The 9,439-nt window shown below is 34.3% G+C and overlaps 1 long non-coding RNA gene across 1 annotated transcript; it reads right to left on the bottom strand.

Moving 5' to 3' along the window:
- Positions 1-379: 379 nt before the first annotated feature.
- LOC130748187 (uncharacterized) lies at positions 380-1,321 on the bottom strand. Its single transcript, XR_009022621.1, has 3 exons — positions 1,253-1,321; positions 1,018-1,050; positions 380-430 (listed from the first exon to the last, which is right to left on the bottom strand). It is a non-coding gene; the product is annotated as an uncharacterized LOC130748187 (long non-coding RNA).
- Between the last annotated feature and the right edge of the window lie 8,118 nt (positions 1,322-9,439).

Genomic DNA, 9,439 nt, shown 5'->3' with positions numbered 1-9,439 from the left:
GGATTTAATGTAAATAAGATCGCCAGATTAAATAGCAGCTACCATTAGACATTTGCTTCCAACGATGCAACATAGCTACAGGGGTACCCTAACCATGGGATATATGGGCTATACAACTTACATCTTAATTGAGATTGTCATATCAGGAATGTTACAGGCTAAGACAATCTAGAGACACGCAACATCCACATCAAAACAATACATATTAGCACATACTAAATTAAAGAATTGTGATAAGCTAGATCCAAACTTATCATTATTGACCCTAGAACCAAACTCATCAACATATTCAAATGATAAGCTAAAGACAACCTAAAATAGTTTTAAAGTGAATATTAGATAGTTAAGCTTCTGCAAAGTACCTTTCAACTCAGCTGCTACTGTTTTTACAACTCAAGCTAAGTACCTTTCCACAACAGGTGCCAAGCTTCTGCAAAGTATCAAAAGAAAGGTAAGATAAAAACAAAAGCAAAGGGAGTCACTATAAGAAGGCATCACAAAGCCAAAAGAAAAAGACTATCTAAACTAGAAAACAACTGACACAACTCTGCCAGCAAAAGAAAAGTAAGATAAAAACAAAAGCAAAGAAACAAGACTATCAATACTATGATGGCTTTAACTTATTCTCAATTTAAAGCCAAAAGAAAAAGACTATCAATACTCTTGAGCTCTCACAAACAGCAACAATAATGGGAGACAACAGAATTTTCAGCAGAAAAAGACTATCAATACCCTTTGTTCTTTATGTTCCTTTTAGTCTTTATAATGAGAGACTATCAACATGTTCACTCACGGATTTACCTTGAGGCCTCGACCTCATGATCATAATGAGAGATATGGACATTCATTCTGTAAATTATGCCAAACAGGATGTCAAAAAAGCTAGAAGACTAGCTTTTCCTGTGTTTATTTATCCCCATTTAGCATCAAATGCACAAACGAAACAATACTAGCAGCAAGCACAACTATTATAGTTGATCAGCATGAAAAAAAATTGCTACAAAAAAAGGAACCAACCTCAAGAACTTGGCGCCACTCTTTCCCCGATAACTGCAATTTCCATAAACAAAATGCACTAATAAGTCAAAGTTGAACAGAACCAATCAATCATTTAAACATGAGATATTAAACTTCAAATGTTAAGCACAAGACATTGAACTATTTTCAGTGTGAACAAGAAGCTATAGACTAATGTTTATACTAGAAGAAAAATGAAAAAAATTCAGGGCAGGTAAAACTATAACCTTATTACCTTATTCAACACTATATCAAAAAGACCTTGGTCTGAAAGAGGCCTATTATAGTCAATAGCTACAAACAGTATCCCCTTGTTCCTGTAGCAAAATTTGTAGCAACCATAATCAGTAACCAAGTCAGACCAGTATCAGTGAAATCATCAATTTCATGGCTAACCCAGTTGCTTGAAATTTTTCCTTTTCAGCTAGAACAGTTATTTTTCTAGATTCCTAATAAAAACAAGAAAAATTGGCAAAAATATCTTGTAATTATTAACTTTCCTCATGTGCATAATTGAATTGGGTACAAGTAACCAAGGAAGTTTCTTAGTTATTCCAAGGTGCAATATAGAATTTAGACAACAAAAGTTTACTGCGCATGAGAATATACAGACTAAATTCTCACATATTTCTGTCTTTGTTGATTCATCTAGGAGCTTGACTTGTGTGTTATCAAAATCTAAAGCATTTGATAGAAACCAATGCTTTTGATTGATTCTCAAATCCATACTTTCTCTCTTAAAGTACACCACGCACCAAGATGAAATGAATGGTTTATTTGGCAATCATTAATGGTGAAAACAATTGCTAAGCTAGTTGCACAACCAAAGTGCTCCCAAACACAATCCATGAAGCAAACTTAAGTAGCAGATTTGTTATTCCATTATGTCATGAAGCAAGTTTAAAAAGTTTCACCAATGATATCACATCTACTTGGGCTAAAAAGCAGGATGAATATGGATACAATACAATGAACCAGAACCATGTCCACTACACATTACACAACCTTTCACATACAGAGAAAAACAGAAAGATGTATCTGGAAAACAGAGCAGTAACTAAAATTCATGAATTGAATGTATCTACAAAAGAAAGAAAGAAAGAATTCAAACAAACTTGTGCTTTATTTCAACTTCACAGCAGTAGTAGCACACTTCTACAAATTACAATTTTAGGGTCAATGAAACATGGAAGGAGAAAAATGGACTCAATTTAGACCAAAACAACCAAAGTGCCAATCATCATGATGTGAAACGAAATGAAAACGATGGATGCCGGAAGAAAATACCAACCAAACATTGTTATTATTGTTCTTTTGCCCAATTTCGTAACGAAGCTACCTTTTCGAACGAGAAAATAACCGATTTCTAAACCCTAAAAAAGAAGCTCAATGCAAAAACACCATTGTACCTGAGGAGGGCGTAGAGGGTAACTGAGGTGACGTGACATGGTGGAAGGAGGTCGGGAGACGGTGGAGGGCACCTGCGTTGCTGCGGTTCTGCCGAGGAATGAGAGGTCGGGAGACGGTGGATGGAGGTCGGGAGACGGTGGGGGAAGCTCCGGCACACAAAAGAGAGGTGATGGTACAGTGCGTTGAGCGAGTTCTCGAAGAAAAGAGGGACTTAGGTTTTTTCGTGAATGTATGAAGTATTTTTCACATCGGTTATAATATAACCGATGTGAAAACTAAAGAAAGAGAGACCTTTCCCAACTATTATTTTATAACTGATGTGAAAACTAAAGAAAACAAAGACTTTTCCCAACGGTTATATTATAACCGATGTGAAAAGTACTTCATTAAAATTTCAAAAATGCCACCGCATATAGTTTTCACATCGCTTATTGTATCAACCGTTGTAAAAAATGCTTACTAATTACTTTTCACATCAGACAAATTCTCGACTGATGTGAAAACTCTCATAAAAGTTTACTATAATTTCAATATTGCCACCGCGTTACCTTTCACATCAGGTATTTCATCCACCGATGTGAAAACCCTGATGTGAAAAATACTTTTTCTAGTAGTGAACTATCTACTCCATTGCCTCACCTTCAAAATCCTGAGAAGACTCAATTTACTTCCCTAACACAAGCTGCATGCCAAGCTTGTTTATCTCTTCATCACTAGAGTATGTTTCCCACGCGTCACCATCTCTTCTCAATTCTTGGTCACAGGGAGTAATGATATTGATAACTCTTCTAGGAACAATAGATCCGACAACGATCATCACTCTGAAATCTCTTATTATCTCTCATATTCCTAGCTTTAATAAGCCTTCATGTCTCTGATGTATGGAAATTAGTTGCTTGACAGATAATATAAATTTGGTGTCTTCATTTCTGAATGATGAACGTGTGTATATGCTCTTCATGCATTATATATATTTAACCATACGTGTGTATCTTCTCTACTTTAATGTTCCACTAACTGTGTACCGATCTTTGCTTTTCATTTTATATCCTAATTATGCTATATCCTGTGATATTGTTTTACTTGTTAGTCCTTATGCTACTCAATGTAGAGCTGTATTTTACTTGATCTGATCTTTTTGAAGTTGACATCAAGGGGAGAAGTAATAGAGATAAAAAGGAGAAGTAGTAAGAGTTAAAAAGAGAGGCGGAGCAATGAATTATAGCAATTAATTAAACTCAGATGGAATTGAATATATTTCTGAGGGGAGCAACGAGTTTTACTTGTAGCCGATTGATTAAAGCTTTTACAGATAAGAATAGAGCTGTTAGTATGGGTTCCAACCCGCGGGCCAGCTCGACGGGTTGGCTAAATGAGCCGGGTTGAGTTGGTTAAATTCCAGCTCGAAAGAACTTGGGTTAGTGCAACCCGCCTCGTTTAACCCGCGGGTTAGACGAGCCAACCCGCGGGTCAAGCGAGCCAATCCGTCGGGTTAGAGTTATTTTTTATTAAAAATTTTATTTCTCTTTAATTCCATGTTAGTTTTATGGATTAATTTTAGATAGAAAAATGGAAATTTTCGTTTCTTTTAATTTGAGTCAATTTTTTATGTTTTATTTATTGTTATTATATTATTTATCTCATTTTAAATGTTATAGTAAAATAATTGTGTTCTTAAATCATGTGAACTAAATTCTTTTCCTATATTTCAAATGTGAGATAAAAATAATTGCGTTGATAAACCTCTTTTTTATGAGTTGATACCAATTTTTATTGGTATTTTTTTGAAATTATTTTTTTTATAACATTTTAAACATTTTCTAATCCAATTTCTCAATTTTTTATATTTATTTCACTCAACCCGCGAGCCAGCCCGCCAACCAGCGAGCTCGTAGCGAGCCGGGTTGGGTTCATATTTTCTTGGCTCGTTAAGACCCCGAGTTGACACAACCCAACCTGTTTTCAACTCAACTCATACGGGCTGATCCATATGGGCCGGGCTGGCCCGTATTGACAGCTCTAGATGAGAACTTAAGAACAAGCAATAGCAATACAAGAGATTTTATGCTGGTTTACTTAATATTGGCTAGCTACGTTTAGGCCCTTGGTATCCACCAAGATTTCTACTAAACAAGTATTGGACATGACTTCTCTCAACAAGTATTCAACAGGACTTCTTCCAACGCCAATAAGTACTCAACAGGACTTCTTCCAACAAGTATTAGACAAGACTTCTACAAGTATTCAACATGACTTCTCCGAAATTCAAAATGATTTTGCTCTCAAAAGAGTGGTATAGAAAGTTTAAGACTAGGGTACTCTTTTACAAGTGTATGAATTTGACTCTAATAGGCTCAAGAGTATTTCAGAGAGGATTTGACTCTTAAGTGCTCTGACTCTGAATGGAGAACTAGCTTTCAACTTGTTTGACTTATAGTTTGAATGCTTAGAAGATGGAAATAATTCTTATCTAGAACTCTAGTCGTGAAGTCTTCTTTATATATATCTTCATGTAGATGATTGAACGTTGAGTCTCCTTGATGCTTGATGATCCAAGCTACTCCCAAGTGCAAACGTTTATATGTCTTGCATTTAATTAATGCTCTTGCCCGTTCTTGTACTTGCTGTTGGGAAGCTTTTCAAAAGCTTATTCGAGTGTTAGGTATGATTTCTCGAGCAGTGGATCTTCTTCCTTTTAAATGAAAGTCTACGGTTGGTAGGTAGCTGTCCGATTTGACTTGATGAGACAATATTGAGCTTTCACCTTTTTATTCTTTGTTCAACTTGCTTCTGCATAGCTCACGTGACAACTTCTCTTTTGTCCAGTCACTCTTTCCTTAGAGTTGTATTGGGTTGAAGTACCCATTGTACTTCTTTTCAATATATTTCTTAGTTTATCAAATAAAAAACTCATCCCTTAGGGCTTGCCCTAGTTACTTCAACAAATTTTTCCTGTTTTCTTTAACTAAGTGCTACGGTCTTCTTGGGTGATTTGGTCGATATCATGTTGGACGTTGTAAGCTTCAAACCATAATTGTGTTAAAATGATGATAGAATGTATGGGCGATAATTCATCTATTTCCTTTTCATCGATTCCTCGGATGACAGGGAGTGTAAATATTGATTTTCCTAAAAAGTCAAAATATAGAATCTCCATAAAAATATGTGCATTTCATGATATGGCAATTAAGAATATTATTATTATTATTTAAAACTTTACAAAACATAGGGTTAGAGATCGTTTGAACTTTACAACGTTGTTTTAATTTAAAAAACACACTCTTGTAAATAACAATATTCAAATATGAGTTTAGGTTATCCATTCAATTAACAACTATATTAAAATAATATTGTGCATAAATCTCATGTAATGTCCTAGCTAGTAGCATAGTGGTGACAAGGGTGATGATGATGATGGTGTTACACATATTATTGAAACTAAAAACTATAATTATAAAATCATATTTTGTGGTTTTAAAAGACATACTAAAACGGTTTTGAAATTCAGTAAAACCTCACCTCAACTTTTTTTATACAAAAAAGTTCATTTTTGCTGAACACATTTTATTTTCAAATTTATTTTTAAAAACTAAAAACTGAAAATCGACAACCACCCCAAATGACACCTTAGCGATTGAGGGATTAAGGGCATGTAAGACCATAAGTCCAAAAAATACAAACTACACCAGGTCTCCAAAAATGATATATATCATGAGAAAAGTTTCCGCAGAATTATCCTCCAAATAGCTATACACGTGTCTTCTCTTTCTTTAAAATGGTAATAAATTCCAAACTTGTTTTTTTTCAGTTACCCCAACATATCCTTTCTAAAACGCATAAAAGTACCAAATGCATACAACCTCAACTGCCATGCATGTGCATACCAATTATTTTTATAAGCAATGAATTGATATATAAGAAAGAGGCACAAGGGGTGCCAACCCTTAAACAAAAATAATAAGTACATGAAAAAACAGAAAGATAACAGAACAGTAGAAAATAAAACAGCAAGATGGAGGGGAGCAAATGGTAAACAGAACAGATAAGAAACAGGGGAAAAACAATAGGGCCCTTCAAAGATAGAAAACAGCCTTCCATACAGTTCGAGGGTCAGGCCAGGCAGCTGCAATTTTCTTTCCCTTCAAAGTACCCAAACTAATCATCAATCATCATCTACCACTAAAACGCATATATTGAGTATCCATTCATTTTCCCAATGTATCCCACGTTAGCATAAATGAGACGAACTCTCTCGAAGTTTGAAGGTCATAGTAAAAGAATAAGTATTTTTCAATAAATTTTTCTTCATACATATACACCATCCGGTCACTATTATAAGCAAAAAATAAGTTTTTAAATTCATTCAATAAATGATGTATTTAGTCTATAATCAGTGACGGATCCATAAATTTTATGTAGTGAGGGCAATATATACATATAAATTCGTAATAATAAAATTAACATATATTATTTGAAGTGATGATATTTTTTTTACCAAAGGAGACACAAGTGAAGACATTTTTTACCAAAGGGGCCACTAAAAACCACATACTTTTACTACTCAAGTGAGGACATTTAGCAAAGTGAGACACAAGTGAGGGCATTTAGCAATGTGGGACATAAGTGAGGGCAATTTTTATCAAAGAAATCATCAAAAACCACATACTTTTACTACTCAAAATTTTTTCTAATGCAATTTTCTATATTCAAGTGAGGGCACTTGCCCTCATGCTTGTCAACTTGCATCCGTCACTGTCTATAATAATGACTAGATATACATCATTTATTCAATGAATCTAAAATGTTATTTTTTCTTATAATAGTGACCATAAGGTGTATTACATAAAGCATCTACATCCATCATACTCACTAAAATATCTAGACTTCATTTTTTCAATTTTCCATAATGCCACATCATCTACACCACTTTACTAACTTTTTACTCCAATCCAACAACTCTTAAGTTTCTATAGTGGATCTCACCATCAACATCACATTTGTATATTTTATTATTTATCTCTATTTTATAATATAATTATATTAATTGTAAGTGCTTGTAATAAATACAAGCTCACTTTTCAAGTCTAGTGTAGAGTATCTATTCCCACATACTCATCTTTGTCATGTTGGAATTGAATATGTACCTCAATGGTAAGAGATACTCATATGAGTATGTATTTAACATTAGATACTATCATTGGAGATGCTCTAAGAATCAAACTCTAAATTAGATGCCTAAGAAACTCAACTATTTTGTGAAGTTATTTATTATTTTAATTTCTTTTTTATAATTTTTTAGATCTAATTTAATGTTTTTATGTAAAAAAAAATTTACACGGACATTCAATTGCTTTTCATTTTATTACAAATTAAAACTAAAATTTAATTTAAATAAAAATGAAAACTAACTGTTAATCTTATGTGACACATACAATAATTGGATGTATGTGTACAAAAATTTACATCGTGTGTGCCCGTTAAATTCTAATAATAAAAATATTTGTGGCAGAAAAAAGGTTTGTTCAAATGGATAGAAAGGGTAATGATATATTTATACTTTACTTTCTCTTTCATTTTATTTTCACTCTATTTTCATTTTATCCTTCTTTATATTTTCTGTAACACTACATATCATATCACTTGCATGTTTATCTCATTTCTCTTCACCCTTAAATAAGATGAAGGTGGAAAATAAAGGTGAACTCAAAATTCCCATGATAAATGACAAGATAAGTGATGGACCATTGAAATTTGACAGAGTGAAAAGTACCTGTGAAAAGTACCTGTGCAAATAGAAATTCTTTATTATTTTTTGGAATTTGAAGAGGATAGAATATTGACACTAACCTATATTATATAAAACGCATAAATAGTAGGCTTAAAGGGTCTAAAGACCCCTGAGATTACAAAGGGAATCAAATTCAGGACATAGAAAATTATTTACCCAAATTGGGTCCCTAATTTTTTTTTTAGTTCAATTAAGGTCAAATGTTTCCACATCTTAATTTTGTCCTAGTCACCGTTACCACATGGCTTTTTTATTTTATTTTTATTAAAAAAATTAATGAAAAAGTATTTTTAAAATCCAACTCAAGCAGAAAAAAAACTAAAAAACTTAATAAAATCCCTAATATAAATAAATCCCTGAACTAAATTCAAATTAAACACATAATCTTCATCACTCTTCTTCAATCTTCATCTCAAGAACAAAACCGAGATAAAATGGTCTTCATCTTCTTCACTAATCTTCAGCCTCTTCTTCTTCTTTTGTTAACTCACTACTACAGAAATGACATTTTGCCACGCCTCAATTGCCACGGTTATAGGCGGAACCGTGGCAAAAGCTCAATTGCCACGGTTATAAGCGGAACCGTGGTAATAGGGTATAATATTTTATTATTTTTTTTAGGGACCGTGACAATAGAAATTTTCTCCAATTTTTTTGAGAAGAAAACCCTAAAGCTCTGCAAACCCTCTCCCTCCCACGCTCTATCCCACTCTCCACACTCCATCAACCTGCCGACGAAGCTTCAATTTGTTCCCGTCCCTCTCTCGTTTCCCTGTCCTTCCCTCCCACTCTTCATCGACATGTCCCTCTCTCCCACCAGCGAATTTAGTGCGGATAATTCTGAGACAGAGCGAGCCGCAGAGGAAGCTTCGTGGAGAAAAGAGGAGGCTGCAACTGCGGCTGAGCGAGCGGCAGTTGAACGCATGTTGACGGAGAGGTGAGAGAAGGACGTAACAGAAATCTATTTTTGATTTTAAGCTCCGATCTGTTCTGTTCACGCCATTCACCTAGGGTTGCAGTCCCTCTCGACGCTTGGGCCTTCTCTTCCATCGAAGTCGCACCACACCTTGCAACTTCGTCACCCACTCCTGTAAGATCAAGTTTTGATCTAGTAGTACAACTCTATGTTTTGATGATTACAAGTTAACCTTTTGATATGAACAATTGTGGTACTCTTACGTGTTTTTCTGAGTGTGCTATTTACAGGCTCTGACCTCAACTCAA

The sequence above is a fragment of the Lotus japonicus genome, chromosome 3, assembly GCF_012489685.1.
Source record: "Lotus japonicus ecotype B-129 chromosome 3, LjGifu_v1.2".
NCBI lineage: Eukaryota > Viridiplantae > Streptophyta > Magnoliopsida > Fabales > Fabaceae > Lotus > Lotus japonicus.
The sequence above is the reverse complement of the archived record's forward strand: the minus strand, read 5'-3'. Positions and strand labels throughout refer to the sequence as shown.